Source organism: Tenrec ecaudatus, chromosome 5 (genome assembly GCF_050624435.1).
Source record: "Tenrec ecaudatus isolate mTenEca1 chromosome 5, mTenEca1.hap1, whole genome shotgun sequence".
Classification (NCBI taxonomy): domain Eukaryota; kingdom Metazoa; phylum Chordata; class Mammalia; order Afrosoricida; family Tenrecidae; genus Tenrec; species Tenrec ecaudatus.
In genome coordinates, this window is record NC_134534.1 from 141,633,215 (window position 1) to 141,646,702 (window position 13,488).

The 13,488-nt window shown below is 46.0% G+C and overlaps 1 protein-coding gene across 5 annotated transcripts in view; it reads right to left on the bottom strand.

Moving 5' to 3' along the window:
• The window catches only part of PTPRG (protein tyrosine phosphatase receptor type G), a 755,578-nt gene that overhangs the window by 554,235 nt on the left and 187,855 nt on the right, over positions 1-13,488 (bottom strand). The window lies entirely within an intron of this gene.

Here is a 13,488-nt window from a genome sequence, read left to right on the forward strand (position 1 = left end):
CAAGACTGCGAACCTTCACAGGAGCAGACACCGTCATGACTTCACATCAGCAGTGCCATGCCAATGTGCCCGGCTGTGAAACACAAAAACCAGCAACCACGTGGAACGCTCCTCTTTGACTCCACTATGGCTTCCTTCTCTCACATTCTTAACCTTTCCGCTGACCTTCTGGTGTCACTTTGTTGTCATTTGTAAAAACACAAGGAGTTTGGCAGGTTGTCCAGTCTCCACTTTGCCATTACGGGAATTAAGAGCTTCATTATGGTCAAATGTCAAACCTTCATTATAATGTCAATTATTTTCTCTCTTGTTCCGAATTTTTTAAAGGCACTCTATAGAGTTGAACAGATCAAGGGCCAACGCTTCTTCTCATCACTCTGAACAAGAGTCAATGACGCGCCCATGTCTTCCTGGGCTGAGGCAACACAAACCGCAGGAAAGTAAAGCCTACATCCTTACTTTTGTTAGGAAGAAGAATACAGCACATGTACAATAATGAACTTTCTCCCTCGCCTCAAGAAACAAGGCTGATCAATCACTGTCTCGGTTACCGTGGGATGCCATTGCAAGAATGCACCCCACATTCATTCTCTGGGGGAAGGGCCTGGCTCCTGGCGGTCCTCACAGGATGCGGCAACTGGCTTCCCTTACCTCTACTTACTAACTCCTGAGCTCACGCTTCCCCTCTTAACTGACTGAGTCCCACCCTGCACTAACGCCAAGGAGCCCTGTTGGTGTAGGGGCTATGGGTGAGCGGACTAACCTAAAGGTCAGCAGTTTAAAACCACCATCAGCTCTGAGCAAGAAAGACAGGGTTTTCTATGCCCATGAAGAGTGACATTCTCAGACACTCGTGGAGGCAGTTCTGCCCTGTCCTGTAGGGTCACGACGAGCTGGCATCTACTCCATAGGACACTGATACTACTCATGGATAGAACAAAGAAATCCATTTGCAAAGAGGATTGTAACCACCAGGGATGGGTTGGAAGTTTCAGCTCATGCTTTTGGGGAACACCATTCAACCCGTAATTAGCACCTTGGCCAAGTTTACCATCTAATTCCACACTATTAATCACTACCAATTTATCTCCGTCTATCTGTCTATCTGTCTATCTAGCTAGCTAGCTATGCTCTAAGCTATAGTATTTAACAAGGCCAATTTTGCTCCTTCTCCCCCACCCCTACCAGAAGACATACAGCAATGTCTAAATATCTCTTTTTGGTGTTTTGGGTGTTTTTTTAACAATCATACTGGCATATAATTCATATATCATACAATTCAGTAGTTCAATCAGATCAAGATCAGTACACTCATCACCACAATCTGTTTTAGAACATGTTCTTTGTTCTGTGCACATAGCTAGTAGCTCCCCATTTCTCCCAACACCCCGCCACACCCCCAAGGAACTATTAATCCAGTTACTGACTCTATAGATTTGCCTATCCTGGATTTCAGATAGAGAAAAACATTTAAAAACAAACAACTACCTAACAAGAGTAACAAAGGAAAACCGATACAACCTTCCATCAAAAAGAAAGCAAACATATGTTTAAAGTAGAACACATTTTAATGGCTCATAAGGGAGATCAAATGATAGGGTGCCACATTTTAACCTAACAGCACCTGCAGCATCTTTAACGGAGCCCTGGTGCTGTCTGGGGAATGTTGAGCTGGTAACTGCAAGGCTGGCAGTTGAAAGCCACCAGTGGATCCTTGCAGAGAAGGGGAAACTCTATCTGTTCCTGTAGAGATTTACATCTGTTCCTGTAAAGATTTACTCAACATAGGGCCGGAAATTATTCTGCCACAACTCAAAGACGATGGGTATTTAGGAAGCACCTTCGATTGTCATGACAGGGGGTGTAGAAGAGACAATTAGGAAAACATGGCACCATGTTTTCCTCTTTCCTGGAACTCTCCACTTCCGGTTCTCCCATCCCCCTGCCCTCACCACCACACCCCCTGCCTAGAATTTGATCCCCAAACTTCTTAACTAAGCAATTCTGGCTCAAGTACTAAAAATTCAGTTCAAAGGGGACTTATTCCTATCTTCTGGCCATTGTTGGTGACAATTCCATTTATTCCAAAATTCACTATGAAATAAAACAACCCAGCACCCCCGTATATTATCACTCTCTTAAGGAAGGCACGCCACACAACACATGTCCATACATCTCGACGTGCCGTCTTGGGTAAATATTTTCATTGATGGTGGCTGGAACACATATTTTCATCACATGAAACTGCATGGCGTTTCACTCCCCAAGGGATCCTTTCATCCACAAACGGTCCATTTCTAATACGTCAGGAAGAAAGAGGGAAGTATTTCTGATGTATTGAGGCTGGGTTTTTCCTTTGAACCAAGTACAGGTCTGCATTTTACTCATAGACAATATGTGAAATGTGCCAACCAGCCTTTCAGACGGAAAGCCCCCTGTAACCATTCTCCACAAATGCATTCCTCTCAAAGTGTGGACGCCTCACAGTCCTCTGAAAGCCACTGGCAAATGCCGAGGACAATGACACAGACGCAGTCAGGAGTATCCATCTCCTACCTATCCCGTCGCCCTACACACACAGACACAGACGCAGTCAGGAGTATCCATCTCCTACCTATCCTGTCGCCCTACACACACAGACACAGACGCAGTCAGGAGGATCCATCTCCTACCTATCCCGTCGCCCTACACACACAGACACAGACGCAGTCAGGAGGATCCATCTCCTACCTATCCCGTCGCCCTACACACACAGACACAGACGCAGTCAGGAGGATCCATCTCCTACCTATCCCGTCGCCCTACACACACAGACACAGACGCAGTCAGGAGGATCCATCTCCTACCTATCCCGTCGCCCTACACACACAGACACAGACGCAGTCAGGAGGATCCATCTCCTACCTATCCTATCCTTCCTTCCTAAGTGCAGCGGAAAGCACAGTGAAGCAACATTTCCAACTCCCGGTTGTTTTAATAATGTTGTGCAACACCCTTGAGTCTCCCCAACAAAGACATGCTGACCTTCGTACCCCTGGTACCTAGGCACATTTCGAAATAGAAGTCTCAAAGACCTTACCAGTCAGGCTGCTATAGGGCGAGTTGATCTACTTCCACCTGAGCTGCGCCCTTATGAACGTGAAGACAGGGGAATCAGGCCGGAAGGACGGTGCTGTGAAGGTTACTGCTCGCAGGTTAAGGCTGACAGAGCAAGGCCCTTCTCTCCGAGATCTCAGAGAAAGCATGGCAGAGCTGACATTCATTCTTAGTCGATTGGTTTCCAGTCTCAGCCCCTTGGTCTGTGTCACTAAAACCCTTGGAATCGGTAATGAGGAGGGGCGTTGGAAAGTTCATCATCGTTTTCACTCCATATCCGCAAGAACTTTTTGAAGCCCGCTCATACAACCACTCGCAAGTGTAGAAGCTCTGGGGGTCCTGCAGTATGGAAACCAGCCAGCTTTCCTAGGTTGACTTCAGGATTTCCCAGTCGGCCTCACTCGCGGAACTCTCCAGGGGCACCACATCTGTCCCCTGGCCCGGGCTTCACCCAGAGGGACGGGGTGAATAATGAGATGTTCCCACCACAAGGTCCTGATGAGACTCTTTTTGCTGAGAAACTCAACTTCCGCAAATGAACACCAAGAAATTCACACATAAAAATCAAAAGTTTTGGCTCCTAAGTGTTACACTGGCAGTAAATGCATCCCAAGGCCTGAAATTAATTCCTGTAATAAATGTCCCTACCCCAAAAGAAGACATACATCACACCTATGAGTCAGAGAGATATAAATTCACGATGAATTCTGATAAATGTGGAGCCTGGTGGCTCTTCTGATGAATAACCCTCTCCATCAAATGCCAAGACCCATAAACACGGATTCTACTAACAGTATTTACGACGACTATTTTACAGACAGAAATCTAAAATCAATTAATATATTCCTAATTGTTATATTCACTGTCCTCCCAATGCATAAATCCACTCTGTTCTGTAAGGAGAGCACAAAAATCAAATATTCATCTACACTTGCATTTTAAAAATCCTACAACCCGTTGGCGTGTCTTTGAACACTGAAGGCCTATCTCTCTTCCCAACCTTTATATTACAGCCTCATTTAATTTATTAAAACAACTTAAAACGCCTAAATGTCCAGCAATTAATATAAAAGAATACTTTAAATCCCCTTAAGATCCTGAAAACACTGATGTTCTGCAAAGGACAGCACTCAACTGGAGCTACCGTCAGAAAAAAAAATTCATTCTCGGGGAACCTACGCATTTTAAGGTTGTCTGCAGCAGGATGAGGAGGGGAGACTGTTTACTACGAGGAAATCATTATGTATTTGATCAATCCAGGAGGAAATAGAGCAAAAGAATTACTAATAAAACGGAGTTTGGCCATTCTTCTACTTCGTGAGTGCTTTCATAAGGAATGGCTGTTTTGTCACACGCATTTTTACTTACGAAAAAATGTACACTTACTATAATCATAGTGCTAAGTGGTATACCTGTGATGATTTCTCCCCCTTTGAATGGCTCACCCTGTATTTATACCAGAGATTTGAGATCCCTCGCGTCTACCCAAGTTGTGCATTACAAGAAGTCTAGAAGGTGCGGAACCGATCAAAGACGGGAGACTCCAAAATCTCCGTGAGAGACCAAGGGAGAACAAGCTGAGTGTCCCCAAAGGCAATGTTCACAGCATTGACTAGCGATGCCCCTTTGTACCTGGACTTGCAGGAGAGTAAGAATCCTGGATAAGAAGAGATGCGACAGTGATGCCACCATGCCTTGGGGAGAATGTGGCTCTCACATGACCTCGATATCCACACATTCCTAGATTTGAACCCCCAACTGCAAGGCCACAGAAGGAGAAGAGCCCACTTCAGCACGCAAATGCAAAGGATGTGTCGGGATTGGGTCAGATCCTATCATCATCCCAGTTTAAAGGGAGACCTCCTCTGGGCCAGAGTGGTGTAAGAAGCCTTTTAAGGCTTTGGCATTCCACAGGCCAACAATAGAGGTCGCCCATCCGGATACAGACTGTACATTTCTTCTTAGAGAGTCACCAACCTACAACGTCTGACACCGAGAGTGAAATTGCACTGGGGGTGAAATTTCCTTTCCAAAAAGCAACAGGGAAAAGATAGCCTTTTTATTTGGGTTTTGGTAAACTTAATTTTACAGAGCACTTTTTCGTCACTGCCTTCTCCCCAAATGTACAGAAAGCACAGTTTCAGCATCATGCTCTCTCCACCCCCAAACATTAATATAACATAGTGCATCCTTGGGACATTTGGCACAATCGATAACACACTGTGGGTAGATTATTATTAACTGAAGTCCATAGTTCACATTAATGTCTGACTGTGTGTATTGTGCACTCCTGAATGATTTCAAAACTGCGTCATGCCATACACCGCCACCGTACCACGCAGAACGCTTTCTTCACCCCAGAAACGTTCCCCGTTCCATCTAGTCCTCCCTCCTTCCGACACGCCTGTCAACCACTGATCTTTTCACTGCCTCTGAAGTTTAAGGTGATCCTGTTGATGAGACTTTGAGCTCCCTGGGGCATAGGCCCAGGAAGAATCCATCTTTAAACCCAAACATGCACAAGAGCAGTTGGCACACAGCCAGCTCTTAAGAAGCATCTGGCTTTGTGAAGACTTAGGGGCACCATGACATGTGTAGACAAATATATACCCATTTGGACTCCAGCAACAATGTCTCCTTTGTTTCAAGCAAACACAGCCGGCTAAGAAATCCATTCTGGGAGGAATGTGTAGCCATGAGGACAAAGCTTGTGTAACTCTTATCAGACATCAAGTTGCTGGCACTTGACAAAAAGCTGGATCACGCTGACCTGTCAGTCCCCACTCAGAGCTCTACTTTCCACTTGCCTGAAGAGAGCACTTTCGAAGCTGCGCTTCCGTGAAGAGAAAAGGCCTGGACATGTTACAACATGGGCTGTGAAAATACTAGGCAGACTGAAATAAGACGGGTTGGGTCCGATCCCATTGAGATGAACTACCTTAACCGGGGAAGCACAGAGAGATCAAATGGTAAAGTGGGCTGCAGCTGTCTGAACACTTTGAAGCCACCCAGAGGCTCCAACAGAAAGACCAGGCAATCCGCTTCTGTCAAGATTACAGCCTAGGAAAGCTGACAAGAGTTTTTGTCATGTAGGGTCCCCATGAGCTGAAATCAACGCAACAACAGGGACAGGGGCCACACTCAACACCCAAGGGCCACTGAGTTCCTGTTAGGCATAATAGAAATACTTGGGTAGTGATCAAATGGCACGGCATTGAAAGTTATTAAACATGTGAAAGCTATTTAAACAGAATGTTCTATTACCACCACACACAAACACACACACACGCACACAAACACACACATTAACGAAAACTAATATTACTAAATAATAAGGTATACAATTCCCTGTCTGGCTCTGCAGTAAATTGTCCAGGGTCACAACCGGGTCCTGTACATGTTTTTCCTGGGCAACACTAACTTGAACAGCTAATTCCTTGGGATCCGGTCCTTCATGGTTAGCAATACTAAGATAGATATTATTTCACAACAGCCTCTTAGATCAAGAGGTTGGCACATGGAGTGGTCACTAGAGACCTCAAAAATGAAACAATAATAATAAAAGCAATCTCACCGCCACTCTACCCAGCCATGACCATCACTCATTGCGTTCACCATGACGAGAAGTGTGATTCATTCGTTTATGATTTAAGGCATGGACTCCAGAAATGGTCAACTTGCCAGGCCCTCCATTTCGACTCTTCAATCTCTAAAGACTATTGACCGCCATGCCACTTAACTTGATTCTCACTGTTAATACCTGGGCCATTCCACGCAGCCTAGCTTGCTGTGACTTTGCTCCACTGAATACTCTCTGATTAAAGATTTGGATCAATAACTGGCTAGAAAAGTGGAGCTATCACAGCACTGAAGCAGAAGCAATGCATTCTGGGGAGCCTTTAATATTGAGCTTCTCAACCTTGGCCCTATTGAGTCTTGGACCAAATAATTCTTTGTTGTGGAAGAATGGTCCTATTCTTGCTAGGAGGCTCAGCAGCATCCTGGGTCTCTTGCCATGGAATGCCAGCCGCAACCCCCTCAAAGCGAGAATCAAACATTTCTCCAGACTTTGTCAAATGTCCCCGAGGGAGGTATAATTTCCCCTAATTGAGAACCTCTGCTCTAGCACAACAGGCAGTTTGTTCTAAGCAAGAATATTGGGTCAGAAAGGAAAAGATCAATGTTTTTTGTAGAAAGCCCAACGGAAACGAACACCGTGACTTTAGGCGATCCCTTGAACGGTTCCAGTGTCACTGTCAACCTTCTTTCCACATGGCCGGCTCTCACTGCGCGTCGATTTCTCATCCCATCCCACCCCCGACAGCACTATCATAGGCGCTTCCTCCGCTTCCAAAACAGCACCCCAGCACTCCCCAGTGCCCTGCCTAGCTTTGCTCTTTTAAACAGCACTCTATGGAGTACACTTATGCTTGTGTGGACGTACCCTTGTCCCTTCTGTGCCAGCCCCAGTATCTGTAACTGGGCTGCCAGGTGCCCAAGGGCTGATGAGTATTCCCTCAGCAAACGGCTCGGTGAAGACACAGGGACAGAGGAAGCCACACATCCTCCTCACTGTAAGCTCCAAACTCATTTCACCAAAGATACAGGACCTTGACCGACACATGCAACGGAGCTGTAATGCAGTGCGACTTATGGAGAGCCCTCAACCCCAAAGGTTATGGGACAGCATGTGGCATTCCTACACCTCAGATGCTTCCACGGTTGAGGCTTTGGTCATCTTTATGGACAGATCCGCTTTTACCAGATGTCTGTCAAGTACGCAAAACTCAAACTCACTGCCATCAAGTCAAAGCTGACTCATAGTGACACCTCCCACCCCCTACCCCACTGTGGGTTTCTGAGACTGTGAAAGCCCAGTCTTTCTCCTGCAGAGCTGAGGGTGGTTTCGAATTGCCAATCATGTGGACCGTGGCCCAATGAGTAACCACTATGCCACCAGGGTTCCTGTCTACAAGTACAGAACTGTCCAATTTCCCAAATGTAGCTTCAGTGAAAACCAGGCGTGGAAAGGGTAGGATGCTTTGAGGAAAGTCGAATTGCCGTTAAATGGTGACTTAGGGAACAAGCACTTCTTTCCCTGGATCTCACAGCTCGGAATGTCACTTCTGGGACTCGCTGGCAGGCATGTTAAAACCACGAGTAAATGGAATATAAGCAAGTGAGGTCTGAGGACTACTGAAGCCTATCTGCTGATCAGAACATAACCATGGAGCACACGCCAGGAAGCTGGGTCCAGAGCTGCTGCCTGGACTCACCCTGGCTCCACATTTGTTCGGTAAGATAATGAGACTAGTTGCCATCAAGTTGGTTCTGATGCATGGCGACCTCACCTGTGTCTGAGCAGAAATGTGTTTGAGTTTCCAAATGGCAATTTTGAGGGGAAGTGGATTGGCAGCCCTTTTGCCTGAGGTCCCTCTGAGTAAGACGCAAACCTACAACCTTGCAACTGGCAGCCAACGGCATTAACTGTTGCACAATCCAAAACATCAGTGTACGGTTGGTTAAGGCAATAACCTCCCTTATTGAAAAGGGTGTCTCTTCTCAGAGGCTTCCACAACCTAAAGCAGCTCTGGTAGCTCAGTGATGAAGCATTCAGCTGTTCACCAAAAGGTCAGTGGTTCGAACTCACCCACTGCACTGCTGTAACCTTGGGAACCCATAGGAAGAGTTGGCCTTGCGTTCTCCCCTAGGCTTGGGAAGCCACTTGATCCAGTTTTTCTGTTCATGTTGCTCCACACTCTCCCACTTGGAAGACCATTCCCTGGGGGAAATGAGCTCCTTCTTGTCCCTGCATGGAATGGGCTGCTACCGCTGGGATCATCAGAGAAGGCCTGGTAGCGCAATGGCTAGTGCTTGGCTCCTAACCAAATGAGTGGCTCGAACCTACCTGATGCTTCTTTGGGAGAAAATGTGGAAGCTGTTTCCAGAAAGATTCTCAACTTTGGGATCCTGCCTGGGGAGTTCTCCTCTGTGTCACAATGGCTCAGAATGGGCTCGATGGCAGTAGGGTTTGGGGTGTTTGTTGTTTTCAGGTTTACAGCATCTAAGGATGCACAGGCACAACCTTACTTCCGCATACTCCTGGAAATGACTTGGGTGGTGCTGAAGAGAAAAGCCATATTGCCCACACTGTGTGCTCACTCATACACAAAGGGAAACAAATCTCACTCTCTCTTTCTGGCACAGCAGGTATGCGGGCCAATTGGCAGTGAGTGCTGACGCTTCCTTTCACACCCTCCTGGATGGTGCGAGAGAGGGCCATCTTTCCATGAAAAAGATGTTAGAGATAGCTCATTAGGAGGTGGTGTAAGAATGCAAAAGCCCTAAGACCTTCAAAATGTGTCAAAATCACTCCCCAAGAAGAGAGTGCGGACTATGTACTTACCAACAGTGCGGAGAAAATGCCTCCCATTATCCCAGTCAGCGCAGAGGCAGAAATACACTGAGAATGCCTTCTTCCCTCATCTTTGCAGACCCCGCGCCAGCAGACAGCCTGACACAGGTTCAGAGTTCGTTTCCTGCAAAAATTTCTCAATAACCAGTCAATACCAAATGGATGGCCGGAACAAAGGCCCCAGAAAAGCTGAAACTGCCGTTCTCACACTCGGAACCAGGCGACGGGGTAGCTAGCTAGCACAGAGAGGACTGGTTCCAGGAGGAAGAAGAGGTCAACAACATTGAGGCACAGCTACCACGTGATGCTGTCCCCATTGCCATTGAATGGATTCTGATAACAACCCTATCGCACAGAATTGCCCATTGTCCCATGGGGTTTCCGAGACTGAAAATCTTTTACACACCGTCATGTCCACCATCCAAGGGCCAAACCGCTGACCTCTCTGTTAATTGCATCACACTTAGCTACCGAGGCAACAAAGCATTCCCCTAAACCAAGCTCACTATCACTGAGTTGATTCCAACTCACAGCAACCCGATAGGACAGAGTAGAACTGCCCCCGGGGCCTTCCGAGTCTGTAAATCTTTATGGGAGCAAAAAGCCTCATCGTTTTCCTGAGGAGCAGCTGGTGGGTTTGAACTGCTGACCTTGTGCAGGGCTTAACCCACTGCACCACCAGGGCTCCTCAGCACACTTCATGCAGCTTTCAAGCGGGGAGCTTCAGCTTTCCTCCAGGGAATGGCCTTCTAATGTGGCACAAGATAAACAAGACATCTGGATCAAGCGCTTCCCAAGCCCAGGAGAGAGTTCAAGATCAACCTCATTGCAGACACAGGCTGCCAACACTGCTGAAGCCAGCCCATGCCGTCTATGAAGCCCTCTTCCCGCCGTTGCAAGCACAGATGAGGATGTACGTAAAGTCAGAGAGAATCACTAAGGGAAGGTCAACAGAGGTCCCTTGGAAATGCTGAGCCGGTCCCAATGCTGCATGGGGGGAGCCCCAGCGCAGTGTCCAGAACAGAGGCATGGGCCAGTCTGTGTTTGTAAATTTGAACAATCTATATGGCTGTCTCAGAACCAACACCCACAATGAACAGCACTGCTCAATTGCAGAGTCGAAAAATGTTCCTTATTTTTTAAGCCAATTGGAAAAAGAGACTCTACAATGATGGCACTGTTGACCCCACAGATCGAGTTTGATGCATGGCATCTGAGCGGTCTCTCAACCTTGTCAAGACAATGGTCCTATCTTTTAAAGAAAAATATACCTATTTTGCCATACTGGCAAAAATACCAAAATTATTACTGCTTATGTATTTTCCCCTTTAAACTGCTCGCTTATTCAAAATGCATAAGTCATTATTATTCATTTTATCTTGTGAAACAGGAAACAATACATCAACATGGAAAACTCTCATAGTCTGCCAGACATAGAGGGTGCTGTGAAACCATGAACACCAGAACATCACATTCTAATTCCCAGCTGGTGGCTCTCAGGCAACACCTGCCTTCAGGGTTAAAAGCAGACACTGGCAAATGACATGCCCGCTACCATCTTGTCCATTCCAATTCACAGAGAGCCTGCAGGACAGGACAGAACTGCCCCTGTGGGTTCCCAAGATAATAACTCTTTACAGGACCAGAAAACCCCAGATTATCCCCTGGGAGCAACTGGTGTTTCCAAACTGAAGATCTGAAGGTGAGGAGCCCCACTGGTAACCACTAAGCCACCAGGGGTCCTTTGGCAAATGATAGAGACCAATTAGCACTAAGCTGTGACTGTCCCCTAGATAAAGAGACAAAAAAGAAAAGACTGTGTCATGTTAACTTCAACTCCCCTTGGCAGAGTGGAATCATTTTTATAAAGGCATGAAGCAGTATTCCCTTCTAGATGCCAGTAAAAGAATTAGTATATGTTACAGGGATACTGGAGACAAGGGTTCTGCAAAACGGCTAATGGGCTCAGCTACTAACAGAAAGGCCTGTGGTTCTGGTCCATGGAAGGAAGCCTCAGAAGAAAGTCCTGGTAATTCACTTCCTTAAAAGCATTGACTCAGCAGAGTTCTAGGCTGACAGACAAGGCACTACCATGAGTCAGCACTGACTCACGGGCAAGGGGCAATAGCGATCTTAATGAAATGCCTGAACGCACCCAGTGACAAGAACGCATTTCTCAAGAAGGTGAAAATCCACACAGCGTACAAGTAGACACCACCCACTGATGTTTTTTAAACACACACAAGTCTTTAGCAGTACAACAGAAAATTTTAAACATATAGAAACATTGAGCCAGTACAAGTTTAGATAGCAGTAAAGACAAACCAGAAACTGTACAACCATGAATGCTGTTGAGCTCAAAAGAGGGCATGGGAGAGTGGCGGGGGGTGGGGTGGGGGTGTCCTGCCATTGCAGGATCAGTAAACCAACCACTGAAGGCTAACCTACCACTTTCCCTGTCATCAGACTGGAAAAGCCATCAAGGTGGACCAATACAGGATTCCATGACCTTTTTCATCAGGCGCAAAATAACTGTATTTTTTTGGACAAAGGAGGTGCCCACATGAAGAACACACACATTCTCACACAGTAAGCACAAGAGGCTAATCTGTGAGAGGATAATATATTTACATTTTTAAAAAACCTGTATAGCATGGGAGCTATTCGTGTAAGAATATAGTATGCTTAAACCTTGACTGAGTTAGTTTCTGTAGGTAAATGGAAAATTCCTTCTTTATGCCACCGTTGGAACACTTAGCCCACCTGCAGGCTGGCAAAAATTAAAGTTTACAATCCAGTAACATGGCGTTCCCTTGCCACATAGCCTACCAGGCCCGCCCCACTCAGGGAAGAAATGATCAGAGAAGAGGAAGAGGGCAATTCAACCCACGGATGTCAGCAAGGGAGAGAGACCAATAAGGTGTTACTCCTCACCACATACACCATGAATCTTTTATTTGCCAACGAAAATTCCACATAACATAGCTTAAGACTATCCAGGGAAAGAGAAGGGCCTCGCATTTGGTATCATCCGAGAGTGTGTTTTATGAGCCAAATCTGATATAATAAGAGTACATTCTGTTAGGTTAGAAAGGAAGACCAGCACCTTTCAGTAAATCACACGGTACATACAAATCACTGCTCTCCAATGAAGAGGCTGTATGGGGCTAGTTTCACTTCAGCTTTGCGCCTTTAAATTAATCGTCCCCTACACCCACCCTCGGCCCGTGAAAAGCTCATCTCCCAGGCGAGAACAACATCTTTCTAATGGATGACCGGGAGAAAAGATGTTTGACTTTAATCCATCACAAATTTGAAAAACATATACATTATATAATTCTGTACAGCACACTAAATTGATAAAATATTGAACATTAGGATTTATGCTACGTCCAAGCAAATATTGACCTTATCTCTGCTTGGGTCAATAGTTACTGCTTTGTGCAATAAATCTTGATGTTCATTTCCAAACGAAGTCAATATCAGTTCATTAATTTCTGCATGGGTCACATCATCACTGTATAAAATTTGAAATGCCCGTGAAAGCGTTTCACCTACAAAAAAACTTTAGATACAGCCAATTACAGAGACCAAAAGGCTTTTGTTCCTTCTTGCTTTCCCTTGAGTGGTTTTTTTGTTCCTCTCTTCCCAAAATTGTTATAAGGAAAACAGTCTGAATTTGATAGCATCCAACTATTTCCTGAGTCACTGAAACAATCTAGTCCTCTGCTAAAATACCAGTGCTCTAAGAATTTACAATCCACTGAGTCATTTGGGTACCTAAAATAGCTGGGGGACCGGAGGAGAGAACCAATTCACTCACTGCTGCCAAGCCAATTCCGACTCAGAGACTCTATAGGACAGAGTCGAACAGCCCCCCATCCCCTTAGCCTTACCCCACCCCACCCCACCCCCGTGCATTTCTGTGGCTGTAACTCTTTATGGGAGCAGAAAGCCCCATCTTTCTCCATCCGAGT